The 25,070-nt window shown below is 41.6% G+C and overlaps 1 protein-coding gene across 1 annotated transcript in view; it reads right to left on the bottom strand.

Annotated features, from left to right (window-relative positions):
• EXOC4 (exocyst complex component 4) overlaps window positions 1-25,070 on the bottom strand; it is a 579,446-nt gene that overhangs the window by 340,172 nt on the left and 214,204 nt on the right. The gene's annotated exons all lie outside the window — the stretch shown is intronic.

Raw genomic sequence — 25,070 nt, 5'->3', positions numbered from 1 at the left:
GCGTTTAGGATAGTGCAATAATGGTAATAACAGGAAACCATCCAGTATGGATGCACCGGGACTGTGGCACAGCTGGCTGGGAGTCAGCTGCATTAAAATCGCTACTGACCAAAAGGTCATGAGTTTGAAGCCAGCCCGGGTCGGAGTGAGCTTGTGAACAATTTGTTCAGCTTGCTGTTGACCTTTGAAGTCCAAAAGACTGTTGTATCTGTCAAGTAGGAAATGTAGGTACTGCTTATGCGGGGAGGCTAATTTACAACGCCATAAAAATCTCCAGCAAGCATGCAAAGAATGAGGAACTACTTCATTACTGTCACAAATGGACAGTGAAGCGAAAGCTCCCCTGGTGGCCAGAATCCCCGCATGAAAAAGGTGTAATATTAAATAGCCTCTGTGTGTCTGTCTATATATGTTGTGTGTCTATGGCAATGTATATGTACATTGTAATCCACCTTGAGTCCCCTGAAGGGTGAGAAGGGTGGAAAATAAATACTGTAAATAAATAAATAAATACATTTTAACAATTTGATTTTAAATGGATGCAACTGATTTTAATGTTTGTGTATATTTATAGTTTGTTTTATTCTGGCATTGAATGTTTGCCATAGATAAGTTGTGCTCCGCCCTGAGTCCCCTTCAGAGTGAAAAAAGCAGGAATATAAATGGTTTAAATAAATGAATGAATAAATAAAGCTCTTTCTGTTAGTCTCAAAGGTGCTACAACATCCCTTTGACAACTAAAGCTTCATAAATTTGTGCATAATATTGCATTATTCTTGTCTTGGGTTTTTTGCACTGTAAGTAAGATATGTGCAATGTGTAGAGGAATACATTCATGCTTTTTTCAAACAATAGTCCATCCCACCAAGAGTCTGGACTATTGTTTGAAAAAGTCAACGACTTAAATCAAGAAATAGCTTTCTAAGATCTACAGAGACACTCGCTGGAACACCTCAGCAAGCGAGAGTCCAAAAGTGGCAGGCTCAAACCCAGAACCTCAATCACTGACTGATACCAAATGAGAGATTCCCTCCTGGGCACATAGAAGACTGGGCGACTTGGAAGGCGCTGAACAGACTGCGCTCTGGCACCACGAGATGCAGAGCCAACCTCAAGAAATGGGGCCACAAAGTGGAATCCACGACATGTGAGTGTGGAGAAGAGCAAACCACTGACCACCTGCTGCAATGCACCCTGAGCCCTGCCACATGCACAATGGAGGACCTTCTTGCGGCAACACCAGAGGCACTCCAAGTGGCCAGATACTGGTCAAAAGACATTCAATCAACTACCAAGCTTGCAAACTCTGTTTTGTCTGTTTGTTAGAAATTTGTTAAAAATGTAATACAATTGTCTGGTCGGTACTGACACAATAAATAAATAAATACCAAGTGTCTGAGGAACCGTCAACTGCTCCTCTGCTTAAAATGTTTCAGGATCCCTGATTTAGATTGATAACAACTATTATGAGACTTATTTTCAAAAAGAGTTATCCTCCCATCATGTGGGAATAAATTCCATGACAACATACAGTATGTTTAAATGGGGCAGATTGGATTTGTACAATCACATTAAAATGCTTTCCCATTCCTTTCTTGACTCACCAAATGTGTTTTTCCTGTTGCTACAGCAAATAAGGTAAAGTATTCAGGGAAACTTCTATTATTTTCACCCCAACAAGTCTTGTCTGGTTAGTCAAAGTCAATTTATGCCACCTCAACAGGTATGTGAAGGTGACATTATTTTGCTCCTCAAGTGCTCCACTCCTTAATTTGTTGTACATTTAAGGCCAGTTGTAATGTTTTGAGCTGATGGGAGAGACACAGAGGAGGAGAAGAAAGGAGGTTCCAAACTCAGAAGAAATAAATCAGTGATAATACAAAAGTTTTGCTACAGTTAAATGACACGGAGCAGAAAATGTACTCCTACACAACTACCTCTTCAACTATCTTGGCCTTCTTTTCCATCACCTTGACTCAAAATGAAAGGGAATAACGCTGACCAAACCTATGTAAGATTTTTATCTTGATTGTGGGACTCATTCTGTTTTATATAATTACCTTCCTATGTACCGTTATCAGTTCTCCTGAGCTTTCCACATCACCATGACAACGCGAAAATGGAGTTTACTGTTATATTCAGGACACGTTCAAAAAAATGAACCATTTAATTCCTATCATCTTGATGCCTATGCACATTCACACGGCACATCGCTGGTTGTCTTGGTAGTGTTTTGCTTAGTTTTTTAGAGTAATGCTAACAATAAAAAAGATAATTTCTTCAACTTTATGGAAACTACTCAATTTTGTCTCCTATAAGTTGTTTCTTTTCCCTCACACGACACATCCCCTATCTGCTGAGAGGTAATTCCCATGAGCCTACAACCCATGATGCTAGATATGAATGTTTACGTCTCTCTTTTTCTCTGTTCATTGTAGACAAAATTATCATTTAAGCACTCTAGTAGGGAAAAATAAACCACAAGCCACACCCAAAAACTGTCAGGCCATCAAATGCTAATCAAGGTGGCCAATTGAAACATTCACACTTAGTTCCAACAGACAAGAGTTCTTTCTACCACCCTGGACCTTCCACAGATATTTAAACCCAATTTTCCAGTTTCCAACAAACCTCACAACCTCTGAGGATGCCTGACACAGATACAGAAAATGGCCACACAACCTGAAAAACCTACAACAACCCAGTGATTTCGGCCATGAAAATCTTCAACAATACAAAAAACCCCATAGTTCTCTATTCCACCAAAAAAACATGGTTACCTGAATCATATCCAATAATAATAATACTTTATAACTTTCCCTCTCTCTGCAAAGGGACTCAGTGCAGTTTCCAAAAAGTAACACAAATGGCAAACATTCAATGCCCTAATCTAAACAAACAACAATCAAGGTGAAACATGAAACAAAACAAACTCAGTATAACTTATGACACCACCAAAGCCAAAGGTTAAACTGATTTGCACATAATAAACACAAGGAGTAAAACCAATTAAAACATACTAAGTTAAAAGCAAAGTATAATGTATGAAATCTGCAAGCTGAGGTAAGTAATGGGTGTCTAAGTGGGGATGCATTTGAGATATACTAATCCTCCTCCTCTCAGTAAGCTAAATTGCACAGATAGGTGTTTACAAGCTTCTTAAAGGAGATGAGAGACGAGGCCATTTTTTAGCTCTTTAGGGAACAAGTTCCAGAGGTAGGAAGTAGTCACAGAGAAGGCATCTTCTCTCGTTCTCACCAACCACACTTCAGACAGGGGTGGGACCGAGAGTAGAGCCAGATTACTAACGGGGGCTGGGTACAGGGAGCACACCACTCCGCTGTTACGCCAGCTCCACTGGCTGCCAATTAGTTTCCGAGCACAATTCGAAGTGCTGGTGTTGACCTATAAAGCCCTAAACGACTCCGGCTCTGTTTACCTCTCCAAACGTATTCTCCCCTACGAACCATCAAGATTATTAAGATCATCTGGAGAGGCCCTGCTCTCGGTCCCACCGGCCTCGCAAGCGCGCCTGGTGGGGACGAGGGACAGGGCCTTCTCAGTGGTGGCCCCGCGACTCTGGAACGCTCTCCCACTGGAGGCCAGAACCGCCCCATCCATCCTAACATTTAGGAAACAGGTGAAGACGTGGCTGTGGAGTCAGGCCTTCTATAAATGAGACAACACCCTAGGACTCTGGATGGAAGATGATGTAGACCTGTTTTTAATATGACGACTGACCACTGTAGTTTTATACATAGTGTTATTTTAAAGCTGTTTTTGTAATTGTGATATATGATATTTTAATTGTATATGTTTTTATGGTTGGAAACCGGGCTGAGTCCCTCAATGAGGTTGAGAAGCTCGGTATAGAAAACTTTGAAATAAATAAATAAATAGAGAAGCAGGCCAGAACAATGGAGCTGACAATATGGGAGTGGTTCTCTCCTGGTACGGCTCTCCAGTGTAAAAATAACAATAATATTTATTTATGTATTTATTTCCCTCCTCTCTTCATGACTTGAGGCAGGTTATAGAATAATTAAAACACATAAATATTGCAAAAACACTACTGATACACATATTAAACCGTATTCCTATAAAAGCTACATTTTAAAATGTATTTTTATAAAATACATATTAAAATACACAAAATAGATATTAAACAAAGGACACACATTTAAAATTCATGCTTAAAGACTGTGTGGGCATATGCTCTTGGACTGGAAGTACCAGCAGCAACTACCAATATTAAGGGATGCTGTGCATTCAAGTGCAGCAGCACCTGCACAATCTGCACTCCTGGGTTACATCTTTTCTAAGTCCAGCTCCTATCAAAGGAAAGGGAGACAAATGAAAAAGCCTAGAGACTTGCATGTCCATGAGCTGATATTGTTTTCCAACTTGTTGGCCTCAGGAGAGGGTTGAGAACAGAGATCCCCCCCCACCCCCCCACCCCACTTCTTGTATGCATACTCCCCGGGAGTCTTTCTATTCTATCGGCTTAACAAATATTATTGTTTGTTTGCAGCCAACAGAGCTGCACAAATTTAACCAGGGATGATTCTGATCCATTCCCTTGGTAACACAAGGGAGCAAACAGGCAAACACTATCAGAGCAATGCCGTGTGACAGCAGGAACCCAAAGAGGCTATTAGAGCCCAAAAGGCTCTAGACTGAAAACATGTCTATGCCGCAGGCCCTGCTGGCATCACCCAGTGAAACCAACAGATCACTTCAGGATGCAGGGGTGCAAAGCATAATGCAAGCTGATTTATACTTGGGTACTGTGCAATGGGACAATGGTTCCAGTATTACTGTAGCAATCCAACTGGAGTCTCTCAACCTTCACCAGGGTGCATCAACTATGAACATACCAAGCCAATGCACAAAACATCAGGGCACAGTTGGGCAGATCCAGTGGACAACATTTCATGATGACACATTTTTGTATCTCTGAGGAATTTTAAGAAAACCTTTTGCATAGAAAGAAGGACGGAAGGAAGGTCACACCAAAAGGTTAGGGTTTTTGAGAATCCCTACTCATAAAGACATTTTGGAGAAAACTGAATTTCTTTGGAGTTGTGGAAAAACAATGACTTTGCTTCAGGGATGGCAGGCGAGAGCCAGTGTCATCTGACTGGCAGACAAAAGGTTGTACTCCATGTCTCTGGGAAAGAAGATACAGGAAGGCAGGAAAACCCAGAAGAGAAGAGAGTATATACTCAATCAGCACCCTAGCCCTTGTCATGGAGAGACTAGTGCAGTGGTTCTCAACCTGTGGGTCCATAGGTGTTTTGGCCTTCAACTCCCACAAATCTCTGTCAGTTTACCAGCTGTTAGGATTTCTGGGAGTTGAAAGCCAAAACATGTGGGGACCCAGAGGTTGAGAACCACTGTACTAGTGGCTCAGACACAATATCCAGACCAGATTCTGTGGTGTTACAGTAGAAGATGTGAAAATCCATCAACCAAGTTCTGTACCAGAATGGACACTGATCTTCTTTGGAGAAACACCCTGAAGGAACGGAAGCTGGAAATGCCTGGATTACTGAGCTCGTCAGGAAATACTCTTCCAAGAGAAGTCATAGGAATGTCTCGTAAGCTGGCCATGGGTCTATCTAGCCCAGTATGGTCACTCCTGACTCATAGCAGTTCTCCAGGGTTTTAGGAAAGATTTTTTCATAGACCACCATAGAAAGGCTGAAGTCTAAACCTGTTAATTTCTGAATGAAAAAGTCAACCCTCAGTTGCAGACTCTTCAAAACCTTGTTACATATTTCCATGAAGAAGAGATCCCACAAATAGGAAAGTAACCTTTCCAAGTTCTGGAAGCTTTGTACCTCCCTGTATGCATCCCTAAACTACCTGTAGTCATTCATAGAGAGCATTCCTGATCTATCCTATCATGTCAAGGGACTTCAAGAAGTTTTTCAACAGAGTCACAGCAAAACATAGACATTATAAGGTAAAGCCTTTAATGGCCAAGTGTACTTCCACTAGAGAGGTTAGATTTCATCCATAGTTCTCCACACGCACTACGTAGCACTGATGGAGAAATTCTTGGACCTGGAATCTTTTGTGCATCCAGTATCCTCTGTATTAGTACATATATACTTGGTAAAGTTCTGGCCACTACAGTTCCAGAAGGATATTGACAGTTGGCAAATGCCCAGAAAAGGGTCACCAAGATGATCAAAGGTCTGGAAGCCAAACTTTTTGGAAGACTGAGTAGTAATCTGATATCTGAGTAGTAGTATGATATTTGAAGGGATGTCCCCTAAAATATGGAGCAAGCTTGTTTTCCACTGCTTCATCAGTTTAGGACACAAACAAGTGGATTCAATTGCTAGAAAAGAGATTCCACCTACACATTAAAAAGAATTTCTTGATAGGAAGCTGCCTGAGCCAGACAGCTAGCTGCCATCCTTTTGGCAAATCATATCAGCAGTGCCAAAGAGCAGCACATAACCATATTAAGGGACCAATCAAACTATAGAATTTTCTATCAGATGTAGTGATGGATGCCAGCTTGGACAGCTTTAAAAGAGGATAAAATAAATTCACGGAGGATGAGGAGATATCTAGTCACTAGTCATGTATATGTTTTATTTGTCACTGTGTTATCCTGTCATTGCTCTATGGAGCTATAGATCCCCTTCTCCTTACTTTTATGATCCAAACATCCTGCGAGATACATTAAACTTAAACTCATTGGCGCTTGGACACAAACGAGCTTTGAGCCCAAGTCTCTTCACTCCTAGTCCAGCAATCACAGCATTATATCATACTGACTTTCTAATACCAGCTGAAAGATCACATTAGAGTACCTCTGTGTCAGAAGCACTCTGCCTCTAAATTAGATATGTAAATCTTCTGACTATTTTGGCCTCACATCTGAGAACATTTTTTTCATCTTCTCCCCACTGTAAAATAAGAAAAAAGTTTCCAGACACATTTTTGTATATACAGTAGAATCCCGCTTATCCAACCTTCGCTCATCCAGCGTTCTGTATCATCCAACGTAGTCTGCCTCCCGCCCGGATCCACAGCTGTTTCAATACATTGCGAGGTTTTGGTGCTAAATTAGTAAATACAGTAATTACTACATAACTTTACAGTGTATTGAACTGCTTTTTTTTACGATTTGTTGTAAAATATGATGTTTTGGTGCTTAATTTGTAAAACCATCAGGTAATTTGACGTTTAATAAGCTTTTCCTTAATCCCTCCTTATTATCCAACCTTTTTGCTTATCTAACATTCTGCTGGCCCGTTTATGTTGGATAAGTGAGATTCTTCTGTATATGAAATATACAAGGAATTTTGTATTTAGATTGGGGTCCCATCTCCAAGATATCTCATTGTGTACATACAGGTAGAGTATCCTTTATCGAAAATGCATGGGACAAAAATATCCATATTTTGGATATTTTAATTTTGGAATATTTGCATATACATGATGAGGTATCCTGGGGATGGGATGCAAGTTGAAACTCAAAATTTATTCATGTATCATATATAGATGAACTGGAGCCCCCAGTGGCGCAGTGGGTTAAACCCTTGTGCTAGCAGGACTGAAGACCAATAGGTTGCAGGAGGAGAGGCGCAGGGGAGAGGCGGATGAGCTCCCTCTATCAGCTCCAGCTCCTCATGCAGGGACATGAGAGAAGCCTCCCACAGGGATGATAAAACATCAAAATCATTTGGGCGTCCCCTGGGCAATGTCCTTGTAGACAGCCAATTCTCTCACACCAGAAGCAACTTGCAGTTTCTCAAGTCACTCCTGACATGACGAAAAATAAAATAAAAATACATGGACCACGAGAAGATCCAACCAATCCATACTTCAGGAAACGAAGCCCGACTGCTCATTGGAGGGAAGTATATTAGAGACAAACATGAAGTCCTTCGGCCACATCATGAGAAGACATGAGACCTTGGAGAAGACAATGATGCTGGGGAAAGTGGAAGGCAAAAGGAAGAGGGGTCGACCAAGGGCAAGATGGATGGATGGTATCCTTGAAGGGACTGGCTTGATTCTGAAGGAGCTGGGGGTGGTGACGGCTGACAGGGAGCTCTGGCATGGGCTGGTCCAGGAGGTCACGAAGAGTCAGAAGCGACTGAATGAATAAGCAACATCGTATATACTACCTTATACACACAACCTTAAGATAATTGGGTTGTTGTAGGTTTTTCTGGCTATATGGCCATGTTCTGGAGGCAATTTTTCTCCTGACGTTTCGCCTGCATCTATGGCAAGCATCCTCAGAGGTAGTGAGGTCTGTTGGAAGTAGGAAAAATGGGTTTATATATCTGTGGAATGACCAGGGTAATGTTTCAGCTGATCACCTTGATTTGCATTCAATGGCCTGGAAGCACCTGGGGGGAATCTCTTGTTGAGAGTGAATTGATGTGCCTGATTGTTTACTCTCTGTTGTTTTGCTGTTGTAATTTTTGAGTTTTTTAATACTGATAGCCAGATTTTGTTCATCTTCATGGTTTCCTCCTTTCTGTTGAAATTGTCCACATGCTTGTAGATTTCAATGGCTTCTCTGTGTAGTCTGACATGGTGGTTGTGAGAGTGGTCCAGCATTTCTGTGTTCTCAAATAATATGCTGTGTCCAGGTTGGTTCATCAGGTGCTCTGCTATGGCTGATTTCTCTGGTTGGAGTAGTTTGCAGTGCCTTTCATGTTCCTTGATGCGTGTCTGGGCGCTGCGTTTGGTGGTCCCTATGTAGACTTGTCCACAGCTGCAAGGTACACGGTAGACTCCTGCAGAGGTGAAAGGATCTCTCTTGTCCTTTGCTGAACATAGCATTTGTTGGATTTTCTTGGTGGGTCTGTAAGTGGTTTGTATGTTGTGTTCAACCCAGTGATCCCGGCCATGAAAGCCTTCGACAATACTTAAGATAATTGTATCTTAAGGTTGTGTGTATAAGGTAGTACATATGATACTACCTTATACACACAACCTTGTAAGAATTTTGTGCCAAAACCAAATTCTGTGCATATTAAATCCCCTGAAAGCAAAGTATAACTATCTCAGACACTTATGTGGACAAACTTTTTGGTGTGGAGTCCAAAGCACTTCTTATCCCAAGCATTTTGAATAAGGGATGCTCAACCTGTAGTAGATGATTAACTCTTGCTACGTTTTTATTTGGCTGAACTCTCAAGCAAAAGCGTAAAGAGTTAATCCCATAATATATCTATTTTGCAGAACTCTAAAGCTGAAAATAAATATAGGCCTGAAAATTAGCCAGTGTGCTTTCAGCAGCATTCTGCCCGTTGCGGCACTCTCCAGCACATTGCCTTTCTGCAACTGCGTCATTAACTCCCAATACAGACAATCAAACCCCATCATTCCAACACCACACACTTTCATTAAAAAGTATTAGAATTTGCTTAGCTGCTACCATTTGCGTCCAACTTCATATTACGAAAGAGAAGGGGAAAGGGACAAGTACACTCTCTCTGCGTGTAATTCAATCACGCGGCATTACTTTGCCATAATGAAGCTCCACAGTGTGCCTGCATGGAGGATTACCGGACAGTGGTACTAATCCAGGAGACATTGAGCAAAGGAAGACGAAAACCAAAAAGAATGGAAACACACTGTCTCCAGATATAAAGTATTAGGGTGACCTTCTCAAAAAAGTACACTGAAAGCAATCTTTAGCTTCTTGATGTAGCTTTCAAAGTAATACTGTCACGAACTCGTGCACTTTGTGCTAAAAATGACGACCAAAACACTCCTCTCTACGTCTTTTGATAAAGCTATCCAAAAGCTTGTGCTAAGACAAATAAAATAAAATTCTGAGACTTATCTTCATTTTAAGCAACATATCCTGAGGTCATTAGTCACCAGGAATAGTAAGTACTCTCAAGGACACGGAAACCCAACATTATTCAGATTCTTAGAAGCTCTGCTCAGATTTCTGAGAGTTTATCAAAAATGGACCAGGTCCAAAAGTCCTTTGATTCATATTTCTTCTTCCTTCGACTTTCTGGCTAAAAGCCTGCTTTTAAAAAAATAAGGCCCAAATTATCTATGAAGTGGTGTGTGTGTATATATATATATATATGATGTAAAAAAAATCCAAATTCTGTATCGGATAACAGATTGGGAATTCTTTACTACCCACAGGATTATGCATCACTGTCAGATGGAAAATCAAAATAATAATAATAATAATAATAATAATAATAATAATTCATTTCTGTTGTTTCCAAGGTTCTCATTTTCTCTGAAAATTTAACAATTATTATTATTATTATTATTATTATTATTATTATTATTATTATTCTGCTTTTCCATCTGACAAGCCATTCGAACCAATGCCATCAAAGTCAGAATTGAAAAGTCGACAAGAGATCCCAAGTGTAGACTCTGCAAGAAAACAGATGAAATAATAGATCACATCCTCAGCTACTGCAAGAAGATCACGCAGACAGAATATAAGCAGAGGCATAACACCGTTGCTCAGATGATCCATTGGCACTTGTGCCACAAATACCATCTGCCTGCGACAAAGAACTGGTGGGATCTCAAGCTGGAAAAGGTTACAGAGAATGAACACACCAAACTCCTCTGGGACTTCCGGATTCAGACAGACAAGAGTTTTGGAGCACAATACTCCTGTCCTCACAATCGTATTAAAAAACAAAGTATGGATCATCAATGTTGCAATCCCAGGTGACAGCAGGATTGAAGAGAAACAACTGGAAAAGCTGACAGGATATGAGGATTTAAAGATCAAATTGCAAAGACTGTGGCACAAGCCAATCAAGGTGGTCCCAGTGGTGATCAGCACACTGAGTGCAGTGCCTAAAGACCATGGCCTGCACTTAAATACAATCGGCACTGACAAAATTACCATCTGCCAGCTGCAGAAGGCCACCTTACTGGGATCTACGCGCATTAAGGTGGCCTTCACCAATACATCACACAGTCCTAGACACTTGGGAAGGGTCCGATGTGTGATCCAATACAACAGCCAGCAGAGTGTCTGCTGTGGACTCATCTTGTTGTGTTTCAAATAATAATAATAATAATAATAATAATAATAATAATAATAATATACTTTTTAAAATATTGCACTCTGTCTCCCCGAGGGGACTCAGGGCAGATTACAGAACAAATATTCAGCAAACATTCAATGCCATTATATGATTAACAGGATAGACAATACACAAACAAAAGTAAAAGCTTTCCCCATCTTTTTCCATTTCCGGCCATGGGGGGGGGGGGGGGACTGTCACTCCATCTTCCATGCCAAGGAGCTTTTGTCATCTGTAGACATCCTACTGATGTCCTTATGGTGCCTTTATTGCCCCCCAACTTTCAAAGCGGTACCTATTTATCTACTCACAGTTCTATTTTTTTTTATAAACTTTATTGAGAGTTTCAAATGCATATAAAAAGGTGATAAGGTGAGAATGGGAAAGGGTTAGGGTAGGAATAAGGGGAAGGTAAATGGGAGAGGGAATGGGGGGGAAGGTGGGGTGGCAGGGGGGGAGCGAGAGGGAAAGAAAGGGGTATAGTGGTGGGAAGTTACGACGCCGACGAGAAACAGAAGGGGGGGGGGAAGGGGTAGGATATAAAAACGAACTTCCAGATGAACAGACAGATAAATGTTTTCTTATTTACAATAAAGTAACTAAGAATATAGTAATTAATAATATATATCAGAGTCTTTCTTAACATGTCGTCGAATTCCCGCTTGAAATTTCCTGAGTCCTATCTTTCTTTTTCGAGGTATTCGATGAAATTACTCCAATCCGTTTGGTTTTTCTTTTGTTCTTTCATTGACAGTCTCTGGGTCAGAAGGTCCATGTTCATCACATCATAGACTTTTAATGTCCATTGCTCTATTGTAGGGACCTCTCCGGATTTCCAGAGACGGGCCAATTGTATTCTGGCCGCTGTTGAGAGGTGGAAAAGAATCTTACTGTCATTACTATCAAGGTCGAAATCGGTAATGCCCAACAAAAAATATTCAGGTTTCATGGGGAATTTCATTTTTAGAATTTCTCCAGCTTCTTTATGGAATGCTCGCCAAAAGGCTTTCACCTTTTTGCACTCCCGCCACATATGTATGAAAGTGCCGGTAGCTTTTTTACATTTCCAACATTTAGCTCCTATTTTCCCCCTACTGAATTTGGAGAGCTGGACCGGGGTCAGGTACCATCTAAAAAAGATTTTGTACCAATTCTTCTTATAGTCATTAGAGTATGTACATTTTATTTTTTTCAACCAAATTCCTTCCCATTCCTTAAAGGTGATAGGACGGCCAAGATCTTTCGCCCACCTCACCATGTTGTCTTTAACTTGTTCTTTTTCCGTCTCCCATTTGAGCAAGTGTTGGTATATTTTCCTTATATGTTTAGCTTCAGACTGGATAATTGTTTCCCAGAAGGCCTCGCTTGATTCGAAGCCAATCTTTTTATCTAGGTAATAGCTTTCCTTTATCTGATGGTACTGGAACCATGAGAGAGTGGAGTCATATTTTTTTTAATCCTCCAGAGATTTAAGTAACGGTTCATGTGTGTTCCCCTTTATTATCTCTTTATATGTCAGCCACTTGTCTCTACTTGCTCCCCTGATCTGACTGGCCTCATTGGGTGAGAACCATAGCGGAGCTTTTGTGTAGAACTTATTTTTATAGTTTTCCCAAATTTGAATTAGAGGGGCTCTTACAAAGTGGTTTTTGAAGTTACTTTCCTTTTTGGCTTTTCCCCTCCATAGGTAACTGTGCCAGCCTTGCATTAAATCGTGGCCCTCCAGGGCTAGCAATTTCACCTCTTTAAGACTTATCCACTCCTTTACCCAGCATAAGGCTGAGGCATCGTGATATAAACGTAGGTTTGGGAGAGCTAGTCCTCCTCTTCTCTTACTGTCGCATAGATTGGTAAAGCTAATCCTATGTCTTCCCCCTTTCCATATGAATTTTTTGATGTCCCTATGCCAAATTTCAAATGTCTTTCTGGTTTTAATAATCGGGAGGGTCTGGAAGAGGTAAAGTATGTCGGGGAGGATGTTCATTTGGATGGCAGCTATTCTCCCTAGGAGGGACAAATTCAGAGCTTCCCATCTTTTCATTTTATCTCTGATTTGGGGCCATTTTTTCTCATAGTTATTCTTATATAGGTGGGCATTTTTCGCTGTTAAAAAGACCCCTAGATATTTCACTTTTTTAACCACTCTGAATTTCGTTCTTTTTTGAAGTTCTTCTTCTTTCTTTTTCGAGATATTCTTTATCAGCATTTGCGTCTTGTCATTATTGACTTTAAAACCCGCCACCGCACCAAATGATTCCAGCTCCTGACACCATTTGTCTATAGTTTTAAGAGGATCTTCTATCACACATACTAGGTCATCCGCAAATGCCCGGATCTTAATCCTGTATTTCCCCAACGTTAGGCCTCTTAGTTCATCATTCTCCCTTATGTTGTTGATTAGTAGTTCCAATGTCAGGATGAAGATGAGGGGGGATAAAGGGCATCCCTGTCTAGTTCCCTTTTCGATTACAAAGTTAGGTGATATTTGGTTGTTAATTATTATGTTGGCATATTGATGGGAATATATGGCATCTATTGCTTTATTAATGTTGTAGCCAACATCCATTTCCTTTAAGGTCTCTTTAATCAGGAACCAATTGACGTTATCAAATGCCTTCTCGGCGTCCACGAACAGGAATGCCACTTCCTTATTTATCTTCTTGTCATAATACTCGATTGCGTCTAGTATTATGCGTATATTGTCTCTTATTTGTCTTCTGGGCAAAAAGCCTTTCTGATCTTCTCCTATCCTTTCTGATAGTACTTCTTTCAATCTTTCTCCTAAGATGCTGGTAAATATCTTATAATCATTATTGAGGAGAGAAATTGGTCTATAATTCTTGGTTTTGGTGTTATCTGTGTTTTCCTTGTGTATTAAGACTATGCTCGCTGTTTTCCAGGTGTCAGGGATTACTCCTTCCTCCAGTGCTTTATTCATAACTTTTAAGAGGGGGTTTGCTAAGTGATCTACGAATGTTTTATAATATGATGTCGTGAAACCATCCGGGCCGGGTGATTTATTAGAGGGTAACTTCTTTATTGTTTTTTGGAGCTCTTCTCTCGAAATTTTTTTATTTAGGCTTTCTCTGTGAGCTTCTGTTAATTTTGTTATGTTCCGTTTACCTAGGAATTTCATTACGTCTTCTTTGTGAATCTTATCTTCTGCATAGAGTTTCTTATAATATGTCGTAAATTGCTCTAATATTTCCGATGTTTTATGAAAGACCCTTCCTCCCTCTTCTATCTGTGTTATTCTACGGGATTGTCTTTTTATGGCTAACTTTCTCGCCAACCACTTGCTTACCTTGTTGGCGTTTTCGAAATAATTCTGCTTAACATACTTTAGTTTTTTTTCCATCTCCTCTAGTTCCAAAGTGTTCATTTGTTTCCTTACTATGTCAGTCTGATGTAATATTTTTTTGGAGGATGGGTTTTGTTTTGCTTGTGTCTCTAGGTGTTCTAGCTCTTTCTTAAGTTTCTCGTATGCTTGTCTCTTTTTTTTTCTTTTCCTGGCTGCATGTTCCATCAAGTGGTCTCTCATAAAGGCCTTCGAAGCGTCCCAGATTGTTCTTATGTCAGTGTCTTTTTCCGTATTAAAGGTAAAAAATTCTTTTATAAGGTCATTATATCTAATTTGATTCTGTTCACCTTTGATTAAGTATTTGTTTAATTTCCACGTAAAGGTCCTTCCTTCATTATTGTTTTCTCTGATTGTTATTAGGATAGGGGCATGGTCTGATGTCAATATTGGTAGTATTTTGGATCTTTCTATCTTATTTACAAAGGATTTCGTACACCAAACCATGTCGATACGTGACCAGGTTTGGTGACGATTGGAGAAGAAGGTATAATCAATCTCCGTCTTATGTTGAAGCCTCCATATATCGACCAAATCAAGTTCTTCTAGGGTTTGAGTGCAGGACCTGGGCAACATACCCGTTGCGCATTTATTTCTATTTCCTTTTTTTTTTGATGATTTATCTTTCTGGATATCGAGGACCCCATTGAAATCTCCCATCACCAGCAGATCATCATATTCTTGTTCTAGTATATAGTTTCTTAATTTCTGAATAAATTGCACCTTCCCCCCATTCGGCGCATAGATATTACACACCAATGTTTTAGATCCATATACCTCTGTCATGACTCCCAAAATCCTTCCCTCCCCGTCCTTGAAGGCTAATTTAGGCAACAGATTCTCGTTAACATAAGTCTTGACTCCCCTTTTTTTCCCCCCACTGCATGAGTAAAAGAGTTTCCCCAGTCTGATTTGTTCTAGGAAAGCCACATGTTTCCCTGAAATGTGGGTCTCTTGGATACATAGTATCTCACACTTCTCCTTTTTCAGGGAGTGCCATATTTTCTTCCTTTTACCCGGGGAATTCAGTCCATTGACATTCTGGGATACTATTTTTATTTTTGGGCCCATTTTAGTCTATTTTTAAATACCTTATCTGTGTCCACTTGAATTGGTTCTCCAGTCCCAGCCAGGTGTTGAGGCACTCGGGGTGATTTCTTCCTCGGTCTTTTTCTCTTTTTCTTGACCAGACCTAGCACAGTCGGGGATTCTTCCTCACTATTTTCTTCTTCTCCATCTTTCTCATCAGTCTCCGGGGTTTCTCCCTCACTTCTCTTTAGCGGTGTCTGCATGCCTCTATTTTCATCTCCTTGTATTTTTCCTAAAAAAATTTTTGCTTCAGTTTCGGAGGTTACCCAGAATTTTGTGTCTTTCCAGGTGATCATTATTCCCTCTTTTTTCTCCCACCTAAAGCGGATATTCCTTTTCTTCAGTTCTTCTGTTAGGAAGTGATATTTCCTTCTTTTCTCCAGAATTGTTATGGGGATTTCTTTTAGGATCGCGATCCTACTGCCTTTGTAAAGTGTTGGGGCTTTTGCGTTTTCTCTTAGTATCTCATCTCTTTCAGATTTCCTAGTGAAGTGCACCAGGATATCTCGAGGAACTTTGTTTAACTTGGCATAGTTAGAATTGACCCTGGTAACTCTATCTATGATCTTTCTTGCTGATTCTGGGCTTGATTTTATTATCATTGCCACCAGGTCAGTTATCAAGCCTCTTGTGTCTTCATTCTCCTCTTCGTTTATATTGCGAAACCTAAGTTGAAATTCCTTCTCTCGTAATTCTTGTGTCTCTTGTTGGTGCTTTAAAGTGGTAATTGTCTCTTCCATTATCTTCATCTTTTTCTCCAGCTCTAGGTGGGATTCTTTAACCTTCTCATTCTCATTCTTCAGTGTCTTGTTTTCTTGTTTCAATCTGCTTATGTCTTCTCTTACTGTTGTTATCTCTTTATTGAGGGCCAGGTGTAATTCCTCCTTTATGTCTTTCTTCATCTCCTTTAATTCTCCTTTTAGTTCCTCTTTCAAGGCAGTGTTTTGTTTGTCGTTCTTGTCTTGCATGCCTTGTACTACAGTATGTAGTTTCGTTATCTCCTTCAGGATATCACTAAGGTTTGGTTCTTCTGTTGGAGTCTCTTTTTTTGTCCCCCCTTTCTTATCTTTTTCCTTTTCCATTTTCTCTGTCTTCCTTTGCACAGACATGTCTTGTTATTTATATTTGTAGTTGGTATAGAGTGGGTAAATATGTGCTTCTCCTGTTTTCTTTATTCTCCCCTTCGAACTTTCCCTTCCCTCTCCTACCTTTTGCAGAGGCTTCTCCTTCTAGTAGGGGTTATCTTTCGGCTTTTCCATCAAGTCCTCCGTCAAGTCCTCTCTTTCAGCTTCTCTTCCAGCCAGCCTTCTGTTCTCCTAATTCCCTTCCTTGCACCAAGTTCCGCGTTCCTCTCGCGAGCTTTCCTGTTCCCTCGAGGTTTCCCTCTCGCGCGGGCTTTCTCACGGGGTTTCGCTGCTGCTGCGCCGCCGCTCTCTCCTGGCCTAGACGCCCTCCTCTCCTCCTCTCCTCCGTTGCCTGCCGCTCTCCTCCCCGCCCTCTCCGCCACAATCGCCGTTCTGGGGGGCAAACGGGCAAGAAGGCAACCCGTGGAGCCCACAGTCTCCTCGTAGGTGTTTCTTCCCTTGTTTTCTTCTCTTTTTTTATTATTGTTTTTTTTTTCCCGTCTTTTGGGGGTGCGGGTGGGAGGGTCGGCGTGCGGAAGGAGGGGGCTGAGCGGATGGAACTGTGAGGTTTCTTGCACTCTCTTGCGCACCCTCTCCTGCTCCCCTTGACTCAGCGCCCTTTCCAGAATTACGGGGGTGAGCTAGCAGTTAGCGGTTCCAGTTAGCTTACCCCGCTTTTGCTTCACCCTTTGCTGTTTCTCCTTCTCTTTCTTGTCCTTCTTGTCTGGATTCTCGAACTTTTCTCTCCCACTTCCTCTTCCAGTAGCTCTCTGCTCTCTTTAGATGCTCCTCTTCTTTGGTTTACTCCTTGCTTTACTCCTTTATTTTCTATATTCCATTTTACATCCCCTGTCGTCTTGGAGTCTTCTTCCTCTATTTAATAATACTCAGCGGCTTCAACTTTTCTTAGCCCCCGTTCAGTCTTACTCACTGTACTGCTCTGTTCATCTTCTTTCTCTCTTTCCTCTTTCCAGGTATATTGTTTTTAAAATGCAATGGTGGCTAGCGTCTTGGCCCGGTTTCTCCAAGTCCCGGGTTCCTACGTTGAGTCCCACCCCTGGCTGAAGTTCGGGGGGGGGGGGGCCTCCAAAGAGGCTTTCCAGCTCAGGGTCTTGCTGCCCTGTTATTTCCACTGGGCAGGGGGAAGTCAAGCTCCCCTGGGACCTTCAACTGGGAACAAACTCCGAGCAGCGTCAGGAGTTTGCTGTCTCCGCCATCTTGCCACCACCGGAAGGCTCCACATTTCTATTTTTGATGTGCTAGAGAAGCAGAAGTTGGGGCTGATGGCCAGGGCTCACCCTGCCCCACGCTTGAACTGCCAACCTTTCAATCGGCAGGATTTTCTGCAGCTTGGTGGTTTAACCCACTGTGCTAAACCCAGCCCATCCTTCTGCATTTGCTTTTTTGACTTTTTTGACTTGGATTGGATTCAAATGTTGTATCTGGGAATCTTTAGGTCTTCTGAAACAACTCTATTGTCAACTACCTCTAGTCATGCTGCAAACCTACATATTTCTAGAGGTTTCTAAGTCTCTTAATGTGATTCTACTGGCAAAGAAATTAGTCTTAGAGTCATGCTGGATCACCTAGAAATTCCCAGAGAGGTGTTTATCAGGGGAAAAGGGGGCAACTGCTTTAGTCACATTTTTCCACATTCACAGGGCCCTATTCCCCTAACCCTGCGAATGTGGAAGGCTAACACTAAAAGCTTGAAGGAGTGATTTATTTATTGAGTCATCAGCAACCAGTCAATTATATTACATTTCTAAGAGAACAAAGCAAACAAACAGACAAAATACAAAAATACAGAATACAGAATACAAAATTTGTGAGTTTGGTAGTTGATTAGATGTCCTTTGACAGTATCTGGCCACTTGGAGTGCTTCTGGTGTTGCTGCAAGAAGGTCCTCCATTGTGCATGTGGCAGGGCTCAGGGTGCATTGCAGCAGGTGGTTAGTGGTTTGCTCCTCTCCACACTCACATGTCGTGGATTCCACTTTGTGGCCCCATTTCTTAAGGTTGGCTCTGCATCTCGTGGTGCCAGAGCGCAGTCTGTTCAGCAACTTCCAAGTCACCCAGTCCTCTGTGTGCCCAGGGGGGAGTCTCTCATTTGGTATCAGCCATTGGTTGAGGTTCTGGGTTTGAGCCTGCCACTTTTGGACTCTCGCTTGCTGGGGTGTTCCAGCGGGTGTCTCTGTAGATCTTAGAAAACTATGTCTTGATTTAAGTCGTTGACGTGCTGGCTGATACCCAAACAGGGGATGAGCTGGAGATGTCACTGCCTTGGTCCTTTCACTATTGGCTGCTACTTCCTGGCGGATGTTAGGTGGTGCAATACCGGCTAAGCAGTGTAATTTCTCCAGTGGTGTAGGGCGCAGACACCCCGTGATAATGCGGCACGTCTCATTAAGAGCAACATCCACTGTTTTAGTATGGTGAAATGTGTTCCACACTGGGCATGCATACTCAGCAGCAGAGTAGCACAGCGCAAGGGCAGATGTCTTCACTGTATCTGGTTGTGATCCCCAGGTTGTGCCAGTCAGCTTTCATCCCAGCCACATGGGACGCAGAGACAACTTAACTGTCCTTTAATAAACAAGTGTGCTACAGATGTCCCATTGTAATTTACAGGATCTTTGCTTACGAAAAGGAGTGTAAGAGTAAGAGAGAATACTTAAAATATTAAAAATATTAAAAATATGCACTCAAAATATTGTCCAGTCGTCTTTGGATAAGAAATACCTACGAAGAGATTTTTCTCTGGTGCCCATCAAGAGTTTTTTTTTTTAATTCTAGGTCAGGTGGGTCAAATATATCTAGGAGAAAGTAGTTTCCTACCCTTTAAAAAAAATTAAAAGGGAAAATTCCAAGCTTCAGAGCATCAAGCCTCTATTATCTCATTGTCAAACAATCAGCCTAGAAGTCAGAGAAATTAACAAGTACAGCAGAAAGTACTTGAGCTATTCCCATCACACAGAATAACAGTCTAACCAGTGAAGGCGCTTCCAAGTCTCTCAGGATGAATTGCCATAAGCTGGTGTGACACAGAAATACCTTCTGTCGTCCAATCACAAGTTTTTCAACAGCAAAAATAGTTTCGCGGCTCAGTGGAGATGAAATGAGGCAGAGTTTTCTAGTTGACACATTACAGTGCAGACACCGCCAAGGCTCTCCCATGGCCCTTGTGGCACCATATGTAGGAAAGCGCGGTTTTGGAAAAATAACTTTTGGGACTGCAATACTTAGCGTTCCCCCAGTTTAATACTACACATAATTTAAAAATGTTCTGTACTTGTGTTTCCTTAAATGTTTTCAATATGCATCTGCTTTAACTTTAACTTTTGTAAACTACCTTGAGTCCCAGCTCAGGGGAAATGGCAAGATATAAATGAACAAAATTATCATTGTTACCATCAACAATAACAAATGCCACTACATGTTATGTCTTAACAAGCTTCCAGCTAAAATAATCCAGGTTGCCAGATGTGTGCATAGGGAACAGCAAGGAGAATGAGCTGAATTCAGTGAAGGAAACTAGACAGATGTTTGGCTAAAGAGAGTTGGAGCAAGTACAAACAGGAGTAGGGACCTTGAAAAATCCTCATGATGGCTTCAACTACAATACAATTCCAGTATCTGGAAGGCTAGTACCTGCAGATTCACTTATCCATGTTCAACAAAATAGACCCTCCCTAGCATTAGTTATTCATTTCAATAGGTTCGTTGCAATCAGTGCCTGAATATCAAGTAAAAAGTGGGTACTAGAAAAAACATCATACGAAAGCTGACTGGCATAACCTGGGGATCACAATCAGACACAGTGAAGGCATCTGCCCTTGCGCTTGACTGCTCTGCTGCTGAGTACGCATGCCCAGTGTGGAACACATGTCACCATGCTAAATAGTGGCTCTTAATGAGACATGCTGCATTATCACAGGCTGCCTGCACCCTACACCGCTGGAGAAATTACACTGTTTAGCCAGTATTGCACCACCTGACATCCCCCGGGAAGTAGCAGCCAATAATGAAAGGACCAAGGCAATGACATCTCTAGCCCATCTCCTGTTCAGATATCAGCCAACACACCAACGCCTTAAATCAAGAAATAGTTTTCTAAGATTTACAGAGATACTCACTGGAACACCTCAGCAAGCAAGAGTCCTAAAGTGGCAGGTGAAAACTCAACAACTCAATGGATGATACCAAATGAGAGACTCCCTCCTGGTCACACAGAAGACTGGGCAATTTGGAAGGCGCTGAACAGACTGAGCTCTGGCACCACGAGATGCAGAGCCAACCTTAAGAAATGGGGCCTCAAACTGGAGTCCATGACATGCGAGTGTGGAGAGCAAAACACAGACCACCTATTACAATGCAGCCTGAGCCCTTCCACATGCGCAATGGAGGACCTTCTTATAACATCACCAGGGGCACTCCAAGTGGCCAGCTACTGGTCAAAGGACATTTAATATCAAATGAGAAACTCCCTCCTGGTTACACAGAAAACTGGGCAACTTGGAAGGCACTGAACAGACTGTGCTCTGGCACCACGAGATGCAGAGCCAACCTTAAGAAATGGGGCCACAAACTGGAGCCCATGACATGCGAGCGTGAAGAGCAAAACACAGACCACCTATTACAATGCAGCCTGAGCCTCGCCACATACAATATGGAGGACCGTCTTATAGCATCACCAGGGGCACTCCAAGTGGCCAGCTACTGGTCAAAGGACATTTAATATCATGCCAAGTTTTTAAACTTAGTGTTTTCTCAAATACATTGGTTTGCTCGTGATACGATATATAAATAAATTGCGATCAGTAGTTTTGCAAATCCATGCAAAGTATTCCCTATGGATAAGGAGCCATGTTGTATTCCGAATACATGACCCAAGAAACAACAAAGCCAATACTAAAAGCCTCCACACTGTTTTTCTAGTCTAGTCTTTCCTGTTGCCCACACGTATATAATTTGGACAGCCTTGCTTTAAATTGTGATGGCTGTGAGATGGCCATCCAAATCTTCTTGTCTCAGTTTACTATGTCACAATGGAGGCTGACTGTATCCTTCCCCACAGACTTATTATGGGATAATCTAGGTGTCATTTATGAAGACATCTGTATACTAAATACACCAAAGAAGAACACAAAGCATCTTCAACTTGAACTCTCCAAACAACACTCAACATTCACATTAAATGCAAACAACTAATTTCGAAAACATTTTTAAATAGCTCTTGAGTTCCACCAATGTAGGAAGGGCAGAACTCTCGTCAAGTGCTCACCAAAGAGCTACAGAACTGGAGTGAGGAGAAGCTCCACAAACAAGTACAAGCCAACCTTGACAAAGGGCACCTCACAAGTGCTTACATTATTTTTAGACAAGTTCACAAAGATCACAACTAGAATGCAAAGTACAGACAAGAATATAATATGCAACAGAATAAAATAAGACATCCCAAAGCCCCAAGGAGACTGCTTCATGTAAGGTCTATCTAAATATGCTTTTAAAAAAAAATTAGCCAGTCTAAGAAGCTGAAGTATAAATGAAGTGTATGCATCTCATGCATGTTTATTGAAATGAGAGTTCCTCTGAGTTCAAGAGGACTATCTATCCAACAAGTTTGCAAAGACAGAAACTCTAGAGGAAGACATTCCCTTGGGTAGGGGCATGAAAGCTTATTCCTTTGCTTCGTATTCTATTCAAAGGTCAATGAAATAAAGAAGTAGGAGGGTGACGTGGAACATAGCTTTCTTGTATTCGTACCATCATAATATGTACAGAAATGAAACAGAAATATTGAAAATCTGTTCTCCAAGGATAACTGGTCACTGAGTGTTAAATATTCCACCAAACCAGGCATGGGCAAACTTGGGCCTTCCTCCAGGTGTTTTGGACTTCAACTCCCATAATTCCTAACAGCCTACCGGCTGTTAGGAATTGTGGGAGTTGAAGTCCAAAACACCTGGAGGAAGGCCCAAGTTTGCCCATGCCTGCATCAAACTATAAACATGGAATCACTGTCATTACAGCTTTCAACAATCAAACCTACAGTTTATCTTGCTAGTACACATTTACCTATTCAACCTGCACTTTCCCAGTTAAAAATCAAATTTTCTGTCACTAGAGACCACCTTTATATCTACCAACGCTGACCTATACTGGTAACAACATGTGCCCTTTTCTACTACCTATTATTCCCTATGGCTACCATGCTTTTTCTTCACTATACTGAGCACAGTAAGTTTGGACCTCACTCCCTCTGAGGATGCTTGCCATAGATGCAGGCGAAACGTCAGGAGAAAAATTGCCTCCAGAACATGGCCATATAGCCCGGAAAAACTTACAACAACCCAGTTTGGATTATGTTTATTTATTTGTTTATTTATTTCGGACATTTGTATTCCATCCTATCACAACATCCGCAGAGGGACTCAGGGCAGCTAACAACCGGCACACCATGGTGCCCACAACCGAAAGCATAAATATACAATTTAAATAAAAACAGTATAAAACATTCAAAAAGTCACCGATTTAAGTCATCATCCTAAAAGCAGTCCATCAAGTCCATTAAAGCCGTCGCTTTGCCAGCAAGTCAGCCTAGTCAGCAAAGGCCTGATCCCATAGCCAGGATTTCACTTGTTTCCAAAAGGTCAAGAGGGATAGAGCAGATCTAATTTCACTTTGGAGGGAATTCCACAGCCAAGGGGCCACCACAGAAAAGGTCTTGTTCCTTGTCCCCATCAAACGCGACTGCGATGATGGGGGGACAACGAGCAGGACCTCCCCGGATGATCTTAGAGTCCTAAGTGGATCATAGCAGGAGATACATTCGGATAAATAAACTGGGCCAGAACCATTCAGGGCTTTACAGGCCAAAGTCAGCACTTTGAATACTGCTCAGAAGCTAATAGGCAGCCAGTGGGGCTGGTGTAGCAAGGGCTTTGTGCGCTCCCTGTACCCTGCTCTGGTGAGCAACATGCATCATGGCATCATGGCCAAACATTAAAAGCTGTCCAGTGGCATGAAACAGTGAACTTGCATTCATGACCTTGTTTGATAGGTTTTGCATTAGAATGGCATTGTGAGGTTGGGAAAAGACATGAAAGCTGGAGTGCATTTTCCCCTATGACTAACATGTCTGAACAGATCTGTGGGCATGGTGAAATGGGCTATATATTGTCGAAGGCTTTCATGGCTGGAATCACTGGGTTGTTGAAGGTTTTTCGGGTTGTATGGCCATGTTTTAGAAGCATTCTCTCATGAATTTTTGCCTGCATCTATGGCAGGCATCCTCAGCAGTTGTGAGGTTAGACCACTGAGGATACCATAGATGCAGACAAAATGTCAGGAGAGAATGCTTCTAGAACATGGCCACACAGTCCTAAAAACTTACAACAATCCAAAAATGGGCTATGCTTGTGGACTCTTGATTTTCCTGGTTTGGCACCACACTGTATAACAGTGGTTCTCAACCTGGGGTCCCCAGATGTTTTTGGCCTTCAACTCCCAGAAATCCTAACAGCTGGTAAACTGGCTGGGATTTCTGGGAGTTGTAGGCCCAAAACATCTGGGGACCCCAGGTTGAGAACCACTGCTGTATAAGCTTTGGGAGTTCATCTTCTATTGGGCTTGTCCAGGGAGGTGCACCCCAATCCAGGGGTCCCACTTAACCAGAGATGGGAAATTTGATCGCCAACCAAAGTAGTCTAGATAGAATTAGTTGTTTAGGGATGAAGTTCTACCATTGCTTGGTATCATTTACCACTAATGAAGCTTATTTTATAAGTGTTAACGAGTGCAAGCACCAAATTATTTCCCAAGGAAACCTATCTCTTTCCTCAGTTCTGGAACAGGAAAACTCTGGTCCATCATTCCAGAGATTAAGGTCCAGCACATCTTTTTGAGTCTTGCAGAGACTTTACTGTCTTGTTGATGTAATCTACACAGCTCTTGTCTTCCACCTTCCATATTGTCTGTTAAAAGCAGAGCTTGGACAAGTTACTTCTTGACTACAGCTTCCAGATCTCACCCACCCATCCTCACATGTTGGCTGGAAGACTGTGCAAGTTGTGGCCCCAAAAATTTAAAAATAACCTTCTCATATTTTGGGTAAAAGTTGCAGTATAGTACAGCTGCCCACCAGGGAAGTTCTGGACCAAGAATGCATTCCGTTGTTAAGTTAATTGGGACTTCTGTTCACATCTCTATAGAAATAGGATTGGAAACAAGATGAAGACAGTTTTACTGCCAATCACAGTTTAACACTTTTAACCTTCCAAACTTCAGATCTGAGGAAGCACGAGGGAGTAGAGACATCCGTTTTGTCTTTGTTTCTTAATTGAGAAGCTTAGAACTATGGATAAAAGGAGGAGCCCCTCTACCTTATGGATCTTTTACTCTAAAGAAGAAAATTCACCACATGATATTTTCTTC

Source organism: Anolis sagrei, chromosome 5, assembly GCF_037176765.1.
Source record: "Anolis sagrei isolate rAnoSag1 chromosome 5, rAnoSag1.mat, whole genome shotgun sequence".
Lineage (NCBI taxonomy): Eukaryota > Metazoa > Chordata > Lepidosauria > Squamata > Dactyloidae > Anolis > Anolis sagrei.
This window is presented reverse-complemented; position numbering and strand designations above follow the sequence as displayed.